This window comes from Haemaphysalis longicornis, unplaced genomic scaffold (assembly GCF_048455015.1).
Source record: "Haemaphysalis longicornis isolate Haplotype H1 unplaced genomic scaffold, Haemaphysalis longicornis Haplotype H1 scaffold_17, whole genome shotgun sequence".
Taxonomy (NCBI): Eukaryota; Metazoa; Arthropoda; class Arachnida; order Ixodida; family Ixodidae; genus Haemaphysalis; species Haemaphysalis longicornis.
In genome coordinates, this window is record NW_027526276.1 from 5768555 (window position 1) to 5781373 (window position 12819).

Below are 12819 nucleotides of genomic sequence, written 5' to 3' on the forward strand. Positions count from 1 at the left end.
AAAGGCGAGTGTAGGCGACGTTCAGGCGTATGCGGTGTATTACGGCTGCGTCGTGTTTGGTGAGATTAGAGGGCAACTTGAAAGTACATTCTGGGTCGACAGAATAAAGCGGGGTATAGCGACGTGAAGGATCCATCCATATTAAAAGCTGTACCTGCCGCGCAACACGACACGCAAGTGCGGCCGCATCCTTCCTAAAGAACGGTATTGCCGCAGTAAGCACTTGGCAGTTGTGAGCTTGGGAAGCTACAGCGTCTGCTGTTGAATTACCCGATACCCCGCAATGTGCCGGTACCCACTGTAGTTCGACGAAATGGCGAGCATTCACGGCTTGGTGATGTAAAAACCGAATGTGTTTGACCAGCTGGTCAGAAGGGAAAGACTGAAGGCATTGAAGGGCCGCGCGGCAATCCGTAAAGATAGCCCATTGGCTGGGTGACTGCGTGGTGAGGTATTCAAGAGCAGCACGGATGGCGGCTAGCTCATTCACTGTTGATGACGTCCTGTGACTGAGTTTTTTGGTTATCGTAGTGCACGACGCAGGTATCCAAACACCAATCGAGGAAGATCCTTCTGTCACTGAGCCATCAGTGTATATATATGTTTATGGCCGATGGATTTCCTGTCTCGAAGTTGTAGAGTGTAAAACTTAAGAGCTGGAGCGGGAACATTTGCTCTTCGCGTCACTCCTGGCACGGTTGTGTGAATGCTTATCGGTGGGAGCAACCATAGCGGGTACGAAGGCAGAGATGGAATCTCGTAATGTTGCGGTAAAAGGTCTTGCAGAACTGAAGCAGAAGTCTCAGCCAATGGATGGTGACGTTGCCTCGTGACAAAACGCAAACATGCCCGAAGCAGTTCCTCTTTGCGCAGCCCTATCGGCGTCAATCGTCTACATTTAATGAACGTTCCCAGGGTTGATGTTGTTTTCGGGACGCCGATACACACCCGGAGTATGCGCGCCTGCATGCTTTCCAAAGCCGTGAGATTTGCAGCTGAGAGGGGAAACAACGCAGGAAGGCTGTAGCGTAAAAGACCTTCGCAGAGAGCGTCGTAGAGACGAAGAAGCGAGTAAACTGTGCAGCCACCACTGTTGCTGGAAAGCATTCGGAAGATGTTGAAAAATGACGAGAACTTTTCTTTCAAACTGCGAATGTGGGGTGTCCATGTCAGCAATCTGTCGAATGTGACGCCGAGAAATTTATGATTTGTGACATCCGGTATTGGTATCCTCATTGCCGTGAGCTCGTACCGTGTGACATCACGTTTCGTAAAAGCGATTGCTGCTGATTTTGTTGCCGAGATTTGGAGTCCACGCACGGCGAGGAATTCTGAGATAGCATCTATTCCCCGCTGAAGCCTCGCATGAAGCACACGCCTATTTTAGCCGGAGCACCATATGCAAATATCATCGGCATATAAGGAAATCGCGACATGAGGTGGCTAACATTTTTCAATGCCGATGAGGGAAATATTAAAAAGCGCTGGGCTGAGTACCCCTCCTTGTGGAACACCACGAGTTACGGTGTGCTTCGATGTGTCGCCATCAGAGGTCGTCATGAAGATGCTTCTGTCGCTAAGGTAATTCGATAGCCAATCGTACATCCGACCACCAATACCCTATGAATGCATTTGAAAGCGGATAGCGTCATGCGTGACAGAGTCATACGCAGCCTTGATGTCCAAAAACACCGCTAAAACGGTGTTACAAAGTGCTTTTTCGCGCTTTACGCAATTAGCAAGGGCGATTACATTGTCGATACTGCTCCTGCCTTTGCGGAAACCGCACATTTGTAGCGGGTAAATTTCTAGTACTTAGGTCCCAATCTAGCCGAAGCAGCACCATTTTTCCAACAGCTTGCCTACGCAGCTCAAAAGCGCAATGGGTCGATACGATTGAATGTCTGAGGGATCTTTTCCTGGTTTCAGTATAGGCACAATGCGAGCAGTCTTCCAGCTGGGCTGCAGACGACCGGTCCTCCAGGATTGGTTGAAAATGCCCAGGAGAAATATCTTCCCCTCTTCTCCCAGATGGGTCAGAGCAGTATAAGTTATGCCGTCTGGACCAGGGGAGGCGGACTTGTTAACTGCAGATAAAGCCTTGACTAAAGTTCCGGTATTGTAAACGGGGCATCTGTAAGGGGTGTGTGATGTGATAGGCGTACGTTATCCGAAAATGGAAGTGACGGAGGTGACGTTGATGTGGCCGCAATTTTTGCACAGAACATCTCAGCGACATCTAAAAATGTGGAATTGGTACGTAATGAAACTGCGTTAAATTGGTGGAGACATGTCGGTGGTGTGCGAATACTTCTGACAAGGCTCCATATTCTAGTGACTGGTTTCCTGGGGTCCAACTTTGAGCAGAAAGATTTCCATTCACGTTTAGCCAATTTCCCCATGTGCCGTTGAATGCGCTTCTGCACTCGTCTGGATTCGCGAATGTCTTCAGGTGCCAGTGTTTTACGCGCTCTTCTTTCTGCTCGCCGGCGTATGGCACGAAGCCTTTCAAACTCTGCGTCGGCGACAGAAAATAACTTGGGTAATATAAAAGCCGTCGTGCTCGTTTTGCGCACATGAGCCGTCGTGCTTACAAAGTTGTCGTAGGATAACACTGAACTCAGGCCCTCTTGGACTGCTGTGGTAAATACCTCCCAGTTTGTGAATCGGACCTCATGTTTTCTATAACTGCCCGGAACACCGTCCAGTGTTATGTAGGTAGGGAGGTGGTCGCTGCCGTGGGATTCAATATCCACAGACCAGCTTAATCTGGAAAGCAGCGTAGAAGAAACGAGGGTGACGTCAAGAGCGCTTGAAACGCCTTTACGGAAAAAAGTTGGTTCTCCGGTATTAAGTACAGTCATGTTGTGCTGATAAGCAATATCTAGCAAGTGCTGTGCTTTAATTGTTGTTCTGCGGCTTCCCCATGACGGATGATGCGCATTGAAATCACCAGTGAGTATATGCGGAGGCGGCGTAGCACGGAGGATACTCTCCAAACGTTCGCTATCTAACGCCTTTCGAGGTGGTATGTAGGCGGCAATGACGGTGAAAGACAGACCTTCGATTTGCACCGTGGCTGCTACATATTCGTTTTCTGCACTTGGCGTCAACTCATGGTGTACAATGGTGAGGTCATTTCTGAGTGCTAAAAGTGCTCTCGTTGAAGGCACATCAGTTTTGGAACGCAGTATTGTGTATCCTGACAGGCGTACGTCTTCAGATAGACGTGATTCCGAGATTGCGATCACAGGGAAACGATGCTTGTTTACAAATCTCCGGAAATCTGGTAGTCGAGACTTCAGCCCACCCGCATTCCACTGAAACATTGAGGCTGCGTTGCGAATTTGTTGCATTGTAGGAGTACTGGCTGGAGACATAATACCTACAGCCACTGAGTGAGGAAGCGAACCGCAGAGTCTATGATGGTGATGAGGGCTTCAGCTTCTGGAGAGGAAAACGAGGCCAGGAATGTACGCATGGTCTGTGTCATAAAGAGAATTAAGAAGCTGAGTTTGCCCAAGCCTTGGTGATTGGAGGTTTCTGGCTGACCTCCTCTAACGCATGCACGATGTGGAGAATTTGCAAGACGGGCATTAGGAGTCTCTCTGGGAGTGGGAACAGCAGTTTGTTTTGCGGTAGGCGAGGTTAAAGCTGCAGGTGGGGATGCAACCGAGGACACATCTGGTGATGTATGCACAGTCATATCTGGCGGGGCAGCCATACTAGCGGCTTTGAGAGTAGGCTGTGGTGGTGTTGGTTCCATGTGGAGTTTCAACGACTTCCCGCACTCGCGTACAGGTAAAAGTGGGAAATCCTTGTCGACATCGACGGGCGTGTATGCATCAGGCGTTGTGATATTCCTCATCGGCGTATCTTTTGTTGTCGTGCCGCAGTGCTGTTGCACAATCGCCTTGGCTGACTTGTAATCAGTTTTTTTAGTCGACTTGACGCGTGAGATATCATTCTCCTTACGGCGTACTGGGCAGTTACGGGATGATGACTCGTGCTGCTTAGCGCAGTTGGCACAGCGAGGATCCTTAACACTGCAAGCAGAACGATCATGGTTATCTGCACATCTGGCGCAGCGCAAGGAAAATGTACATGCCGCAGCCACGTGGCCGAAACGTTGGCATTTTGTGCACTGTCTGGGAGATTCATTGTATTCGAAGACATGGTACCGTGTGTAGCCTATAATGACGTGTTCCGGCGTAGTTTCAGTAGCGAACACAATCAGCACGCTTTGTGATTTTGGCCTAATATTCGGATCGATCGTATAGCCAACCTCTCACGCAAATCGTCAGCAATTTCGGAGTCTGAAACGTCCGTGACCACACCTCTAAGTACACCATCCCGCAATTTCTGGGGCGGGGCTGGTATGCGTGCACTTGGATCTTTGCAATGCCAGTAATCTTTAGCAGACGCTCTGTGAAAACTGTATTTCGCGTATCAATGGCTAGTAGATTCGATCTGTAATTTGGTCGTACTTGGAGCACCCCACCAGGAGCCACGGACTCCAATGCGCTTTTCACGGCAAGGGGATTAAAACGGGTGATGAGTTTTGAAGGGTCTGTTGGTTTTATAATAACAACGAGACCACATTTTACAGCATATGAAGGAAAGTTTCTGTTGGAGACTTGCTGACATTGTGAAGAATTACGGGGGCGCTTTTGCGGGAGGGGGCAAAATTTGTCTGATTCCTCAGACTCCGAGATGGTATCACCGTCTACTGGTGGGAAAACGGTGCATGCTTCTTCTTGTAGCTGCGGCTTTGCATCAGGTGATGTCGGATTCGAAGATACAGAGGCCATAACTGAGCTTACTTGAGAAGGAGGTAATGGTGGCCCACTTGACTCGGAAATTCGGCTCGTAGGAGCGGAGGCATCCGGTTGCACTGGAAGCCCATGTAGAAGGGAAGGGGCAGCCATTACGGTCTGTGGATCATGTCCTGCTGCTGATGAATGGCTGTGGGGCAGGCTATACAGCGCGAATACTGGCCGCACACCTGCCACGGGTTGCATATGCGATGCTCGCAAAACCGTCAAAGCAGGATTACATCTTGAAAAATGGCTTCGAGACTAAAATATGAGAGTCGACGAAAAAGGCTGACACGTCTCGTCTTCTTCCTCTTCCTCTCAAGCTGCTAGAGCAACTAAAATCAGCATGGCTATGCGGATAAAAATAAATACGGATGAATTTAAAGTGTTGAGATTTATGCATTCTGAAAGCGACCTCTTAAGCTAATGAAACGAATATCTAGAAGAAGTACAAGAATATAATTTGAGTGCTGACCCAAACCACAGGAGATAAATTGAGCGCATAATAGGTATAGCATGGGTAGTACTCGGAACCCACACCCATATAATCGAAAGTAAGCTACCTCTACTACTCGAGAAGAAAATATACAACCAGTGCCTACTGCCAGTGATGACATACGGAGATGAAGCTTGGCGCCCTAAAACATAACTTGAAAGCAAACCTACATTGGTCAAGGGGTAATGGAACGAATAATGATAGAAGTTACACTTAGTGACAGGAAACGAACTTCCCTGATCTGGGAACAAATGCGAGTAGATGACATCCTAGTTCAGGCCAAGAAAACAAATTGTTTTCGGCTGGCATTGTAGTGAGGCGAACCGGCAACCAATGTACAATGACGGTAAACGAGTGGATACCACGAGGTGGGTCTATAGATGAAGGGGAAGGCCAATATTCTAATGGAGGAAAGAAATGCGGAACATGGCGGTAACGCTTGACTAGAATAGCACAAGACAGCAGCGGTTGGAAGACAATGGCAGACCCTTTCGCCCTGCAGTGGACCTAAGTCGGCTGTTGGTGATGATGATTATGAGTCCTCTAACTTTGGAAGTTACATCAGAGGTTACCAAATAGCCTGTGCGAAGTGGGACAGAGCTTTCCCTTTAACGTAAGTTAACGACAATGTCAATACATCGCCCGATGGTTTGGCTCCACATGAAGGGCCAACTGCTAGACAAATAAATCGCCGCCAACGTCGGTTTGGTCTTCACCATTGTATGGCTGGCAAATCAAGTCGGCCACCGACACCGCCGATTGCATATCAAATGATCTGCCAACAGAAAATTTAATTGTTCTGCCTTCGCAATGCTCCGTGACTTCTCCCAAGACGGTTAGCATATTTTTCTTTGTCTTTTGTTTCTTGTTAGTCTCGAACAATAACAGTGCGGGTTCTGTTTTTTGTGCTTGCTTTCATCTTGCACGTGCTGGAACCTTTCTGCGCCACTTTGGACACGTGGTTTTAACAGCGGAGTTGTTGCTTCCCGCAACGTGTGTGGTGTCATCAAGAAAACTCAAGTCATCGTTACTTCCGCAAATTTCCAGGCTCGTCAGCACGGGCTTTACGAGGATCGCCAGTCCTCCTTCAGGCTAGCGCGTGGCGCTCGCAAAAAATACCAAGAAAACCCTCCACGTGCCTCCGCATTGTTGTTGCATACTTTATTAGAAAGTAAGGCCAAAGTTCAGGGGGTGGGAGTAAGGGAACGGTGAGGGCGGAGCACAGTTCTTATGACGCCGTTTTCAAGGGATCTCGTTAGAAGTCGTGCAGACCACTGCTAAATTGCCCGCACTAGGCCACTTTTTGTGCCATAAATGATGATTTCGAAGATTGTGTCGCGTGAGAGGGATGTTAGGTCAATGTAAGTTGAGGTGTCCTGGTAAGGGGGAGTGAAATCACGAGAGCGAGAAAACTTCGGGCAGTGCCAGATGAGGTGGTGGAGGTCGGCTGCGATGGAGAGGTGGCATTAGGGACATCGGGGGCGTGCTGTGGATAATACCATTGTCGAATGGTCTCTGGTTCCGTACAGCTGTTGGTCAGGAACTTGATCAAGATTTCTTGTGCTCGGGTCAGGGTGCGGAAGGACGTGATGTGGCCTGAAGTGGTGAGTGCCGTGAGTCGTTGTGTCAGTTGCCTGAATCGGCGAGGCCTAATTGCGGGAGCGAGAGTGGGGTCATCTTCACGGCAGTTGGGCCAGGGGTGGACTCCTGGGCAGCAACGTGAGCTGTTTGGTTCCCAGGGGCGGCTCGTTAATCACCGAGGGTCCAGTTGATTCGGATTTAGCAGCCTGATGTTTGGAGCGCAGTGGTTCGATGAATAATGTGGTTGCCAGAAGTGTGGGTGGATCTAGGATGACAAAGTTCTTGGAGAGCTTCATGTGAGTCGGTTAGGATGCGAAAGTGGGGGGAATGGAAAGATGGTAATCGTACATGAAGTAGTCGAGAGAATCGTGGATTGCGATGAGCTCCGCGTCCGTTGAAGTAATATTGGGAATACGGGGATATTGGGTTCCCACGATGGATAACTTTTGCGGCCTGATCCATTCTGTGCCGACGTGTCGGTTTATGGGTCTAGAGTCTTGGGATCTCAAGATGTAATTTCATCCGGTCGTTTAGCTGAGGCAAGGTGTCGGCAGCGTTGTTGTCGAAGCTTGCGCTTCCTGCTTGCGACGGGTTGCGAGGATACGGATTGACTGAAGTGAGGACGCGGCCAGGAGGAGTTTGGGGCTGGAAAATGAGGAAAGGGAATATAACTTCATTTATCCCACACATAGAGGATCATGCCTTGGTGGGTGAGTTGCATTTGAAATTTTATTGATCCTTTTAATCCTCATTCATGCGGTAGATTGATGGTAGAGTCGCTGCTTGTTGGAGGTTTGCAATTTTTGTATGACGTTAGAGGTCAGTGATGGTGCGTAGGGTGGAATTGTGCAAACCTTGTAACGTGCGTCGTTGTGTGCAGTTGAGGTCATAATGTGTCCCTCCGTACGAATTTCCACCGCTACTGCTCTGCCGAGGGTAGTGATAGTCTTTTGGTTGACTCTCTTATGTTTGTTTGATCGCCGTCGGAGGGTGTGCTCCACAAAGTTCCATTCCTGCTTAAAACGATTAAGCGTAATTGTGGAGCTGTTCCTGGTTCCAATCTAACTCCGAGGAGTTTATTTGGTTCCAGACTGGTTGACACACAAATGAAAGCGACACTGCCCTTAGGTGGCACGTAATCGGCGGAAAGTTGACGGCCGAAGATGGCGAGGAATTCTATTTTGTGAGGTTCGAGGAACAGGCCAAGTTCGGAGAGGGCTTTTTTGAGTATCGTCCCTGCACACTGGAGGTCGATAATCATGGCGTCTTAATTTGGGTATTGGGCTCATTCGGTCCATATAGTAATATCGTCGGCGTAGATGGTAAAGCGGGCTGTGGACTCAGTGGTGATCAGTCTTGCTATTCTGGTCTTGGCTACGTTAAAAAGAGTTGGGCCACATATGGAACTATGTGGTACCCCCCTGTCAAGGTAAAAGACTCGGGGAGACGAGCCGGAGTAGGTTCCGTGTAATTGAATGGCGGGAGCTTCAAGAAAGTTTCGGATCCAGGTTTGAGCTTTCTGGCGAGGAAATGCCTCCAAAAGCGGGGAGCTCAAGACAGCTCGTGCTAAGGAAGCCCACTTCGCGAAGGCGGTTGCCACAAGTTCTACAGCGTGCCTCGTGTTCAACTTTTCGAGAAATCTGAAAGCCCGAGTACAAAACTAACCCGGCCCGCCGGTCATGCATGAAGAGGTTGACCACATTGATGGATATGACGCTGACTACTACTACTACCACAGTGAAAAACACCAAGGGAAATGTAAATAAACAATTTCAAACCTAATGAAATGCGTAGTAGTTGGTGCTTCAATGCTTACATAGAAAGAAATCATCCAGCTTCGCTATGGTCCAAGCCGTGCGCGACTTAGTGCAAGCTTCGCCATTTTTGTCGATGCGACGCATCTCTTTAACTTACCTTGTCCCTGCGGCGTCGTCCGTAGTCCGCATCCCTCCCCCATCGCCCTCGCCACGCCAGCTGCGCGCTAACTGCGCTATCACCGCAGCGTCCTCTGCGTGTTAGCGCTCGCTCCCGTCGCCGTGCCAGCTGTGCGTCAGCGCGCGTTAGCGCTCGGGTAAATATCTAACAAATGCGCATGCGCTGCTCTCTCTCATTCCCCTCACCGTTAACGAGCTATACATATAAACGCGGTAACTGCGCCGCTCCGCTCAATCGTTCCGCCGCTCCGATGACATGCGATGACCGCCGATGATTTGAATGGAGACTAACAGGCCTGCTATCGCGATGCTCGGCGCAACCGTACGTAATATATTGGAAACAACAACAAATTGACACGCTAAATGGAAACAACATAACGGAAACGCAACGGAAACCCCACGATGCGTCGCATCTACCCGTGGTTCCCCTCGCGGTACTATGTTTTTTCCTTCGGCGGCCAATTTTTTACACACACTGTCCTAAAAACTAACCTAATGAACATTCTTAACTAAATGGGCGCGGGGACTTCCTGATAATTACATTTTCCTTGATCTGTACCTTTAGTTTCGTTTGCGCTAATTATGGTGATATGTCGGACAGATGCCAGAGGTTCCAGGAGATTCAAACGGTTCTCCCTATCTAATCCTGTTGTTCAATTATCCTCCTAAAGGGACCCTGCAACACCCGCGATAAAGCCTTTCACTCTTTCCTTCATGTCTGGAAGCACTGCAAAAGCTAAAGTTATCGCCAGCACGGAGCGGCGCTGCTTCATTTGCTGGTTGCCCTAGATACGGCTTCGTTTCTGCTTTGATTTTGTGGCTTTGTTTTTAAAGCCGCTACCTAGAAGCGTTCATTGGTGCAACTGACGGGAAACCGGACAATAGCCACTACATGGCCTGACTGGCGTCATTCGGGCCGTCAAACAATGTCAAGACTGGGAAAGAGAGCAAAACCATTGAGCCAGTTTCCAAGTTATCTGATAGACATAGGGCAGTAGGTTTTGCCTGAGGAACTTAGCGGCCCCCTAATCTAAGTACTGGGTGATTTGGCTGATTACGTTCTGCAAGCATCTAAGATTTAAAAAAAAAGTTGAAAAAAGTGTTTTAGGGTCGCTTTACTTTTGGCCGGAAGGCTGAATCTAGGGGCAAGCGGGTATCATTTTGAAGCCTCTGTTCAGGTGTGTCATGCCGCGTGACTGCGGTGGCTAAAAAACGCGACCACGGAAGAACTTTATCTATTATCTATCCTACGAAAATAGGCTGGAGTCCATGTGATCTGGATCTGTCGCTGCGGCGTGACGGAGTAGCATTGCGCTGGCTACAGCGTTACCCATTCCGGCATGACGGTGCCGGCAGGCCTGTTGGGTGTCTGTGACTAGAATTGTAGCCTGAGTAGAGAAAATGGCAAGGCCGATTGCCGGCTCTTGAGCTTCAGCTTGTGAGAGTATTTTGACCGAGACAGTGACAGCCTGTCCTGCTTAAGTGGGGCTTAAGGCCAAGGCTAACGCTGGATAGGAGGACTATGCTACAGCGTCTGTGAAGGCCGCGTCAGCATCTTGGCTGTACTGTCGTGAGATGGCTTCTGCGCAAGCCTTACACCGTCCACTGTGGTGCTTAGGGTGTTAGTGGAGATGGACCGGGAGTTTTGTTAAAGCATTGAAACTTCGAGTAGCAAATGCCTAAAACGCATGTATAGATATGTATGTTCGTGTACAGAAAAGTTTGATAATAAAATGGCCATATGAATCACATTCTGTGCTTACACATATATATAAATGCTGACATTCAATTTAATAAGCAGATGTAACATTTCAGGATCCAACAACCTGTTGGGAATTCGCAACAAAGAACGGCTTTGTTGTCTGTTTTCTGTTGTTTTGCTGAAGCCACTGCCCGTGCCAGGGACACTGGCTGTTTGCCCAGAGGCCCTCGCTAACGAGCATTCGCATTTTCTTGGTATATTTATCCTGCAACATCGAACTCCGGGTTTGTACAACAGCTCCGCTGTTAATTATTTGACGTCGAGGTAGGTGGAAAGCGTGATCGTGGGTATCGCGCGCCAGGAAAGAGGAATCACCGTGTGGGAGTAGGGTTGGAGAAATGTTTACAGGAAGGCCGACAAAGCATTCGCCGTGAACGTTGATAGCTCTAACTAGCGGAACGAGATTTCAAACGCGCTGTCAAGGCGTTTGGTCAAGTGATGATGGGAGCAGCCGCCAGGGTAAGGAGAACTTTCGACATCAGGTCAACAGAAGGGCCAGCTAGGCTTTCATCTACACATCCTTAATAGTACTGAACATCCGCCTTTTTTTTGGGTGGGGAGCGAGGGGGGGTACCTTGGATTAGCACAACTTTGCAATTCAAACTTGTCAGGTGCCCTTAAACTTACATTTAAGCGTTTTACGCATACAAATTTTATACGGCAGGTTATGTCGTTTAGACATGAGAAACCAATTTTCTTATATATTATCTTTTGTGCTTCTGAAGCATATACTTGTTTATTTCAAGAGAAATTAGCCCTATTTAGAAGTAGAAAAAATACATTCATTTTGACTTTGAGGTAGCCAAAGTACCAAAAACTTTGACAGGGCTGTAAAGGGGCCCTAAACAGGGTTCCAAAAGATGGAGATTGTGCGTGCGCAATCCTTGGCGTACTATCCAAAGAACGTCGTGCAACAAAAATGGTGTAGAAGCGTTCACTATTAGCCGAGTTATCGTTCAATAAAAAGTGTCCGCAACAAGGCTTGCCGCGTTTCCTCTTTCACCGCGCTTCCAAAGCACTGTGGAAGCGGAGACTCCACCGACCAGGCGCAAGACCTGGTTGGTGACACCTAGAGAAAGAGGGTTAGTTCAAGAAGCGCGCAACCATTGGCTCCGCTGGGCATTACGTCACGCTTCTTTTTTTAGCAGACGACGGCCAATTTTCGCCTACTACATCCGCTACCGCTCAGCGGGGTGGTCGGCGGCTGGCCCGCATCGAACGGCTCCTCGCGCCGGCCGTGCTCGTGTCGGCGGAAACGAGCGGAAACGAGCGTTTGAAGGCAAGATAGGGGATTCCAAAGACAACATGCTCGCTAGCGACAATAACTGAAGATTGCCACCGACTACTATGGCTGCTCGCTAGCGTTTCGGCATGCGGCGCTCTCGCGGTAAACTCTTCCCATCAAGGTCTGGGAAAAGGCTTGGCATCGCAGCAGTTATCCAGACAGTGGTTTGCGAGGCCGCCCCGACGACGATCCCCTGCGCAATATTTCACTACACTATCTCACCCTTTCACGTATTCGCAAACTGATTTTCAGGAATAGTCCCGCTCTGGCGGGCGGTGACAAGTTTTAGCTGCTGCGGTGTATGCCGTGTCGTGCATACACCGGACAATGGGCTGCGTGTCGGCCGTGCAGGCAGATGCTTTCCGCGGTCGCGCGTGTAGCGGGCGTTTGTGCCCGCAGAGATGCTCCGTGTTTTTCTGCGTTATTCATACCTTGTAAACGACGCGCTGTATCCTTAAACTCAGCAAAGCTCGTGTAACGCATGGCGACGATCTACATTCGTCCGTGCCACCGGTGCAGGACGGATACGCCGTGCCGCCGGCACCGCCGGTGCAGGGGTGCGGCGCGTCCCCGCTGACCGCGTTTCCCCCAGAGCCGGGAACGCTGATTGGTTACAGCATTTAACGGGCCCACCAATAGCGCAGCCGTACTGTTGAGGGCTTCGTGCGTCACAGGGTGCGGCAGAAGCGGTCGGTGGCACGTCAGAGCGCGGCAGTGTGGCGGCAAGGAAGCGGTAAGTGAGCAAGGAAGAAAGAAAGCATCTTTGTTGCGTGTTTGTGCGGTTCCTGCTTTACGCAGAGGTATAATATTTGGTATACATTATCGTGAATCGGTACTCTAGCGATTGCGCGATTGAAATGGCGACCTTCAGAAGCCTATTTAGGGCCCCTTCAACGCTTTTTTATTATCCTACCCAGTTTATATAATAGGCTTCTTTACGAGAA